This window comes from Perissodus microlepis, chromosome 18 (genome assembly GCF_051167445.1).
Source record: "Perissodus microlepis isolate ML-2025 ecotype Zambia chromosome 18, ASM5116744v1, whole genome shotgun sequence".
NCBI classification, from domain to species: Eukaryota; Metazoa; Chordata; class Actinopteri; order Cichliformes; family Cichlidae; genus Perissodus; species Perissodus microlepis.
The window spans coordinates 31,012,173-31,021,839 of record NC_140478.1 but is presented as its reverse complement, the minus strand read 5'-3'; the positions used below and the strand labels follow the sequence as shown (position 1 = coordinate 31,021,839).

At 43.3% G+C, this 9,667-nt stretch overlaps 1 long non-coding RNA gene across 1 annotated transcript; it reads right to left on the bottom strand.

Annotated features, from left to right (window-relative positions):
• Positions 1–5,729: 5,729 nt before the first annotated feature.
• Positions 5,730–8,947, bottom strand: LOC146368547 (uncharacterized). Its single transcript, XR_014797633.1, has 3 exons — positions 8,653–8,947; positions 6,314–7,906; positions 5,730–6,233 (listed from the first exon to the last, which is right to left on the bottom strand). It is a non-coding gene; the product is annotated as an uncharacterized LOC146368547 (long non-coding RNA).
• Between the last annotated feature and the right edge of the window lie 720 nt (positions 8,948–9,667).

Here is a 9,667-nt window from a genome sequence, read left to right as displayed (position 1 = left end):
TGCTTTTCTTATTTTTAGTACGAAGGATAAACTAAACTACTCTTGTACCCAAACTTTACTTTGTTTGAAAGTCCAAGAAAGATATCCAGGTGAAAGGTAGCTCACCAGGACTAGAGCCCGAGAAAAAATAGCAATTTAATGTCCACGTCTCACAGGTGCCTAAACAATACCAGGAGCTGTTTCTGTTCTTTGAAGTTTACGCTGCATATTTCTGTTACAGGGTAAGACGTGATCCGTCATGAAGAAGAACAATGACATTTCTGTCAAAACATTTGGACAACGCTGCGTGATCTCAGACTGTTCCTGGAAACCATTCTTAGAGGTTTTCTTAGTTGTTTACAAGAAAAAATGAAAGAAAGGTCAAACAAACCTGAGCATTCATCATGAAATATTATTCAGCCCGTAACGAGCTGCACAATAGGCAGTAATCACAGCAATTTGAGGCAGGAAATTATAGATTGAGGGCACTGGAGAAACTTTTTTCCTTTAAACTGTTTTCATTTTAAAAGTCAAATGATGAGTCGTGTGTTATCAGTTTGGGTGAACAGACCCAAATTTTTATCTCTTGCCAGGTTTTCCCTGAGTTAGGGCTTCGATAACTCCCCACAGCACACACGGACACATGGATGTTCTTTGTTCTTCCTCTGTCGTTGACGCGTTCTCACCTTCAGGCTCTGAAACATCCCCGTAGCTTTGAAAGGCTTGCCTATGTCCGGACTTGACTTGGAAAACCAGTGGATCAACTCTGTGAATGATTGACGTGATTTCATCGTTTTAGGCAGTGCAGCTGCTCGTACATAAAGCAGACAGTGGGTGTGAAGAGCAGAGGAGGGCCGGGCAGGTTAAAAGAGAGCGCAGCATCTCTCAGGATATTTGATGACAGACTGCGAGGCAGATTACACTCATCTATTATCTCCGTATGAATGACTCTGCAAATTGTTTCCTGCCTGCTGAGTTTATTTTGCATGACTAATAAGCAAAACATTTACACTACCACTGCAACAAATTAGTCTTTTCATTACTAATATGGTTTATGAGATGTCTGTAAATAGTAACTGGATCCCAAAGTGAAGATGTGAGATGTTCTCGTCAAACATTTAAGAAGCTCAAAGACCAAATCTGCCAGTTTCGTCCTACTTCTGCCTGATAGATACCTGAAACAGGGAAATAATGAAAATTGTTGCTGTTTTTAATATTTAACTGCATACGAGAATCCCCAAATCTTCATTATCTCTAAATATCAACAGTTAAATGTTAAACGTGAAGCAATTTTCACATATTAAATGGTAATAATGCGCCAGCATGAACAGATTGTACCTCAGCTAAAAAGAGTTTTTTTGATCGTCTCCTTGCTGCCTAAATCTTCCTCTTCAGAGGCAGCACTCACGCTGAAGCTGTTAGAGTGTCATCCAGTCTGAGACAGAAGGCAAGATTTCCAGCTCAGGGGATATATTACATGTAAGATTCATAACCCTGACGGCATAAACAGACCCTATTTATGGACTTTCAGACGATCAAACCAGGAAAGCGAGGAAAAGGAAAAGAAACAGGTTTGTGCTCATTTCATCTGAGTCACCTGTTAAACCATCAGGACTAGTCTTTGTTGTGTAACAGACACAGGACCGATTGTGCCTCAGCCACAAAAAGCTTTACATTCAGTTGTCACGATTTAGTAAATGAAAATGTAAAATTTAAATTAATTCAGTCGTTACATGTAAGATTTAAATTTCCAGTTCCTTAAGTTGACCTTTGAAAGTATTCTCACCTTCCTCTCCTTCATACATCTGAAGCCTCATACTTTGTGTGTTGATAAACCCTTTTGCATTTAGTGTTATTATGAGAAACCTTATAATTGCCTAATTTTGTTTATTTGTTCTGTTACAAAAGCAGGCATTCTTACTTTTGTTTAATGTTTTAATCAAACTTAATTTTAATTCAACACAAAAACAAAACACTGTAAACAAATCCACAGAACAGAAACAGACCCAAACTGAGCAGCCGAACAGTCTGTCCTCAGTGCAGGCTGAAAATCAAACAGCTTGGATGGGCTGATGCGGTTTCTCCTCTTAGTATCTGCTTCTTCTTTAAACTGCAGCCAGATGCTGCTTTGTTTATTGTGTCAGTCATATTTATGTGTTTTTGCGATGCACTCACACTCTCCTCCTCAACGCTGTCTACCATCTCACTCACTGACTGAGGGGTAGTGACGTGTGGAGCCATCCTAAAATATCCATACTTCCAATACCAGCGTTTCATGTTGTAGGATCACTTCCCATATATATATATATATATATATATACACATATATATGAATATACATATATATTAGGGGTGCAACGATACACAAAATTCACGGTTCGGTTCGATATTTTTTCAATACAAAAAAATGTTCATGCTTTTTTAATTTGTCATTTATTAAAATTATAAATATATATTTTAACTCATATTTTAAATTTAATGTTGCTGAAACAACAAAGGGATAAAAAAATAAATCTATCTGATGGAGAAATCACTCATCTTTGGAAAAGAGAGTTTATTACAGAGAAATGGCTCTTTCCAAAATAAAAGCTATACTATACGCTTCTTCTGGGCTATATTCTCAGCAGCATATTAAACATATCAGGTCCCCATAAGGAGAATCATGTGCTAACGGCTGTCTTCCACTTGTCTTTGCACTAGGATGATGTCGGCGTAAATGTGCAGTCATATTCGTTGTGTTCCCACTAGTGCTGTCAGCGTTAATCTGAAATGACGTTAACGCCACAACACGGCAAATCTCCGTTAACGAGCTACCGCGGATCGCCCCGTGCGTGGGGCTGGACGGCCAACACGTTAACGAGCTAACTGCGCTAATGCACTAGTTCCCACCCATGTAATTGAGCATTGCGTGGCACATCCAACATACTGTTTTACTTTTGTCCATGACGCGCTTACCTTCAGGGTCATACGTCACATGAAAACCAAAATAGTTCCAAACGCCAGATCTGAATGAGGGTGGGGGAGGTTCAATTTGTCATGTTGCAACGAGCTTAGCTTCTGTCTTGCTAGCTTGCGCTGCGCTCAGTGGATCTGCGCTCGACAGTGCAGCCTAGGCGGAGTAGTCGAACGCAGATCCACTGAGCTCTCAACACAGACAGCATCGTCAGAAGAAAAGTTGATGAAATAAATAAAAAATTTTGTATTGTTCGATACATATGCGTACCGAACCAAAAGCACTGTATCGAACGGTTCAATATCGATACGAGTATCATTGCACCCCTGATATATATATATGTAACCAGCCACAAAACCTGGAGCTGACAGGAGCCTTAAAGGTCTGCAGATTTCAGCATGGAGCATTTAAATCCAGACTAAAGATCTGTATTCTGCCAGCTTTGAATCATTCGTCGGCGAGTTTCATTTTGAAAAGCCGAGGTGCTGAAACTAAATCAGAAGTTTAAACTGTAAAAATGTAATGACAACGAACAAAGCCCGCCGCGCTCGTGCGCTCAGGCTGTCGATTCATTTCCGTCAGATGCGAAAGGTGTCGCAGCACCTGTGTGTCAGCTGTGGGCCCTGTTCTTCATCAGGAGGCTGAGAATAGCAGCACTCGGATGAAACTGGGAACCGAGGTTTGGAGGAATGAAAACAGCAAGGCAGTGCGAGTGCACCTGTAAGTGTGAGATCACAGTTTGAGCAGGAAGGAAAGTTTCTGAGACACGAAAACAGCTGCTGAGCCCGAGGTGAAAAACACTCAAAGTCTGACTGACAGGAGTGCAAATAATCATCTGAACCTGTTCATGTTCGTCATTATATCATATTTTATCACTGTTCTGGTAACTTTGTGTGGTAGTCATGGGTAAAGGCCTCTTATTGGATCATCGCCACCATGATGTCACTGATTAGTTTTGGACTCAACATTTTGAAGCCTCAGACGGTCATTTTTGGAGACATGAATGACCACATTTGGAGGAGATGGTGGAGCTCTAACTTAGCATAGATAGAGAGCTGCATCCTTAAACTGTGCAGATATTTGCTCATTAGTCCTGAATACCAAACTAATCAGATACTCACCAAGACCGAAGCTCAGGTTATATGATGTTTACACCGTGTTTGGTTTCATGTCTTTCTGGTCTTTCTGCATCTCGTACTCATCCTTTGGTGTCCCTTTGCTCTGAGCCTCTTTGTGTTAGTTTTGCTTCTTTTCACACACGAGTTACACTTCTGGAAGAAATCTTCATGTTTATTCGCTCTAAAAGGGCTCCGGGGCTCTCGTCAAGCCTTTGAATCCTTGAAAACTTTGACAGGTCAATGTGACGAGTGGCGCTACAGCTGATGAGCCGGGGGTGCAGGAGTCCCACAGCACAGAGTGAGAAATAAGCCCACTCCAATCAATGTGGCTGTGAGTCGAGGAAACTCTGAAAACAATGAGTCATCCTCCACAGAGGGGGAGCCGGCATGTCTGGAAGAGTGAGGGGATGAGGAGACGAGCAGACAGTGGCAGGTGGAGGAACAATGGGTGTTTGATTTCCTGCAAGGATGCGCACATACGCCCAAACTGGATTTTAATTACTTCGTATTCTCTCACTCATTGAGCTTCTGTGTACTCCAGTATCCCAGTTCAAACCAACCAAGCTCAGCCATTTTCTCAGAGATTAGTTTCACTCATAGCTACTAATTTTTCTTTTATTGTTCTTGCCTTGTTTTATATGTAAAAATATGCTAACATGAGCTTAGAGAGGGGCCAGCAAACATCTGAGAGGATGTTTGCTGGCATGTATATCATATTTAACCTGAGTAGCGAAAGACTGCGGGGGGTTTGAAAACGATGCGCCGGGAGTTCGCTGTTCGGCCGGGCTCTAGTGATCCTTGACCTCTCAGTCTGCTATCGAGCTGGTGGGTAACAGAGGTTTCCGAAAACATTGGAGCATTTTTGCGAATATGTGATGTCTTGATAAACCGAGCAGATATTTGAAGCTTACACAGCTACATTCTCGCCTGAAAATATGTCAAAAGTTTATTTTTCCTGCCATACTGGACAGACTGTAGGCAGGTAGCTTTTGTTCGATGACATGCATAAGAAACCTCGCAGCGATTGTTTTGGTTGCCAGCAGGTTGAAGAATACATGTTTTTCCCCAGCGATAGATCGTTACTGGGGGGTGGTCATGGACTGGTCTGAAGGCCTGTGCGACTTTCCCAGGGATTTCCAGAAACCGCTCACAACCAGTTGGGGAATATTGATTTTTCCGTGTGGATCGCTCTCTAAGCCTTTGTGACTGAGTCCTTATTCACTTGATCATACATCATCACCACGATTGTCCGATGTCCAAAATAGCAGACGACATCGTTTGTGGTCACATCTGCAAAAACTCCGTACATCTGGACTTCTTTCCCCCCTGCTGGCCACTAGAAAGACTGCAGGTTTAAGACACTGCTTGGTTTTAAATATAATCTACGTTAATTTATGAGGAAATGAGCACTCTGAGTAACTTTACTCTTAGCTGGTTCCACATCATAGTCTTCTTTCTTTTTCTGCTTTGGCCTCTTAGGTTTAAATGATTTGGTTGTTTCACCATGAAAAGTTTAAAATAAATTGAAACTTGCACATAAAATCCCAGTTTAAATTCCAGACTTGATGCCTGATATTGTAAGCGTATTGAGTCCCCTCATTGTTTCCCTGGGAGGAGAATGAGACAGGCAAACAAAGACGAGGACACGACAGACTGCAGAACCAGGCTCTGGGTGTAGAAATCCCATTTGTTTTATTTAGTAACAGGTGACCTGCAGCTTCCACGGGTTAGATCACAAATAAAGAAAAGAATGAAAAACAAAAAGCATCTAAACATCAGGCTGACTAAATCTTACTGGGATCTTAAAACTGTGCAGCGTGAACATGAAGTGGAAACCAAATACTACACAGCCGAGTGCACAAACAGCCTGCAGCAGAGCTTCATTAACCAAATATTTTTTCACATTTCCAACGGCTGTTTGTCATTTTGAATGATTCAAAGGTTTACTGTCACGGGGCCGAGTGGCCTGTACTGAACAGGACTCAGGTGCAGAAACCCAGAGCAGAGAAAGCAGATGGTGTAACAATTATTTATTAGGCTTAAGTGCAAGAAAAGTAGCAAGGACAAAAAAAACCAAAAAACAATAAGACGTGGAGTTTGACGTGGCGTGGCCTGGGAAACGTGGCTAGGGCGAGGGAACGGGGCCTGAGATGCAGAGTGGAGCTGAGCAGGGAACAGTCACACTGAAGAGAGAAGATAGTGGAGTTAGGGAGGTAGTGGAGGCAGCTCTGAAGTGGCAAGTTGTAAGAGTAGCAATTCTTACTTGCAGTAGGGGACATAGTGTTGAGAGGGGGGTGATGAGAATCCAGGGGAGGCTGAGTGGCGTGGAAAGGCTGACCTGAGATCCGGGGCTTCAGTTGGAGTGTGATGGCAGGAGGGCAGGCAGGTGAGGCACAGAGAGATTTTCAAAATGATTGCTTGGTATCCTGAGTCCGGAGGTGGAGCATGAGCCAAGATGAATCCAGCAACTGCAGCACAAGAAAGTCTTGCTAACAAGATAAATCACAGCAAGAACCTGAAGCATAAGGGCCTGTTACCAACACGTGTTGATGACGAACCCATCAACCCAACATCGGCTCCAGCAATAGGCTCCAGGCTTGCACGAGCTGGAGGAGTTGGCCCTGCCCAGGGGCGGATCCCAGGTAAGTTCAGGAGCCTTACGGAAATTCCAGCCACCCACCGCAGACCATGACAGTTATGGTGAATCTGCCATAAAATTCACACACAACACTGTTAACACTGAGCTGCCAGCATCACTGGTCTGTCTCTTTATAACATTAAACATACATGGCTGAATCCTGCATCAATGTCTTGGAGCATCTGCAGGGTCAGAGAGGCAGAAGGAGGCCACTCTGCAGGATTTCCTCTTAGCAGAGTGTGCAGGATCAGAAACTCTCACTCTCCTGACCAACGAACCACGGCTGAATACTGGCCGATTGTTGAGTCGTTGTCCAAGGGAGCTTATTCAGTATTATTCTGGTTTTGGTGTCTAAGTTAGTAATTGGTCCTGTTCGTGTTTTGGTCTCGTCTCAGTGTTCTTGTTGTCTGCATGTTGCCGCTGTGTGTTTCCTGTGAAGTCTATCTTGTCTTCCTGTTTGTCTAAGCGGTCTGTCTCCCCAGTTCCTGTGTGCTCTCTGTCGTCCCTCTGTTTATGTTGTAAGGTCGTCTTGGCTTTCCAATCTAGTTTTGAGGTCTTCTGTTGTCTTGCCTCCCTGCTGTCCCATGCCCCACGTAAAGTCTTGTCTCTGTCGCTCCTGCTGTTACCTGTATCTACTCCAGGCCCCGGTGTCCTGCAGGTTTTAAATGTGTCCTTGATCCAACACAGCTGATTTAAATGGCTAAATGACCTCCTCAACATGTCTTGTAGTTCTCCAGAAGCCTGGTAATGAACGAATCATTTGATTCAGGTGTGTTGACCCAGGGTGAGATCTAAAACCTGCAGGACACCGGCCCTCGAGGCCTGGAGTTGACCAAGCCTGATCTAGTCAGTCTGTGTCTCAGTGTGTGTTCCTGTACTTCCTGTGCGCCGCGTTCTGTTTTGCTTCTCCAACGTCTCGTTTGTCTGATTAGTTGCCAGCCATGTTTCCCAGGTGTTTCCTCTTTGCCCTGTTTCCCTTTTGTATTCAGTGTCTGCGTCTCCCTTTGTTCGGCGTCACGTTCTCCCTCATCCCTGGCTGTGTGTTCTCTTTGAGAGTGTAGTTTCTAGTATCTCCCAGTTTAGTTTTGTGTTTTTCCTTCCAGCAATGAAGCTGAGCTTTGAGTTAAGTCTGCCTGTTGAGTCTGCATTCTGGGTCCTCCATCCCGGCCTGCTTCACGCAGTCCTTGACACTGACAGTTTCAGGGTCGAAGAAGGCAGCTGAGGGATGAAATAAAATCTAATATGAAAGTTGTCTGTCCAATACAAGTGAAGTCTAGACACACGTACGGCGACGCTTCAGTGCTTCTGCTGTAACCACCAAACACGATATTATAATACTGAATTAGAGAAGTTACAAAATAAATATAAACAAATGTGCATCTAAATTTTTGGGGTCTATTTCCTGTTTTCTCATGACAGCGAGTGCAGGAAACTCAGGGTCGTGTTTATCTTGCCCTGAGAAAAGCCCTCTCTTTATGGTATCAGTGACTGAAATTGATTTGATCGATTGATCTCTATTAAATGTGTCTACCACTAAAAAATGATTCAAATGAATTTTCACAGCTCCGCCCTTTAATGCAACCTCTAGTCTGCAGATCACTTAAAGGTTTAAATTCTGCATGAACGTTGGATGAACCGCTGCTGTGTACATCCTCCCTCTGCAATAACACAGCAGAGCCACCATACTGGAGCACGAAACAAAGCTGAATGATAGCACAAGAGCTGCGATGTTAAATGAAGATAAAAAGAAACTCTTCCTTTCTTGGAATGATGACTACTTGACTTTTAGGAGGATTACTCCTACATTTTTATTTGATGTGGTGACTCAGACATGCTCTGAGAGAAATGTCAGAAAGGAAATCGTTTGGCTGCAGCGCGTTATTTCCAGCTAGATTGATAAACAAAAACACAGAAAATGTGGCTGAACCACTAACAGACCAGCATACAGTAACCACATTTCCCACCTTAGAGGGCAGAGTTGAGCTGCTGTCCTGCTGCTGTGTTCCCTGCTTCCTCTCTCAGTGCACTCAGACGCGGCACACAGAGGTCTCTGCTGATGGGACCGGACTGAAAGTAGGACGTGACGGGCAGGTTTCACCGGAGACAAAAGAAGGAACAGGTACACTGCAAAAGAAAAGAGGCACGCGTGTGCACGAGAGCGTCGGTGCACCACAAAGCACAAACAATGGCGGCTTCAGAAACCTGCTTTCATGGCTACAGCAGTCACGTCTGTAGGATCTAATATAAAAACACCCTGAATCTGTTCGTGCTCCGGTTTGATGTTCAATAAGTCAGGAATCCAAAAGTACAAGCTTTAAGCTTCTGTGGACTAGCTTAGCGTGCACACATTCTTTTTACTATGACCAAACCTGCAGTGAGACTATAATGAGGCTCTGAGGTGGCTCATTAATGAGACTAACTGACACTCAGAGCAAAGAGCACAGAGACCTTTCTGAACATTTTATATCAGACAGGTTGTTTCCTTTGCAAGCATGAAATATTGCAATCTGCATATTACAACTCAGCCCTGAGGTTGTTCTTATTTGTAGAGAATTACAAAAAACGTCCTTTTAATTCCTGAAGTAAAGATGTGATTTGCAAACAACCAGAAAAACTGCCCGAGTTTTACAGAAAAGTCACTGATTGAACATCTCCAGGAAGATTTCCTGATTTGCTAAAAGCAAAGACCGCAGAGTTCTTTCATTAGTGATCAATGAGTCTTTCAAAATCAGCAGTTCATCATGTTTGTTCGTGGAAAACTACAGTTCTGTTTGATTAGAGTGACCCAAACTAAAAAGTACAAACAGCACGCCTGGATCAACCTCCTGTGGGGCAAATATGCCATCATTTCGCCAAACAACCAGCAGTCTGTGGCTGCAAATGTTAACGGTTCAGCTGGTGTCACAGTTCAGGGAAACTTCCTGGTTGAAGCCTTTGGCTGATAGCAGGTGAACCTTGTGGTAAACCTGTGAATTCCAG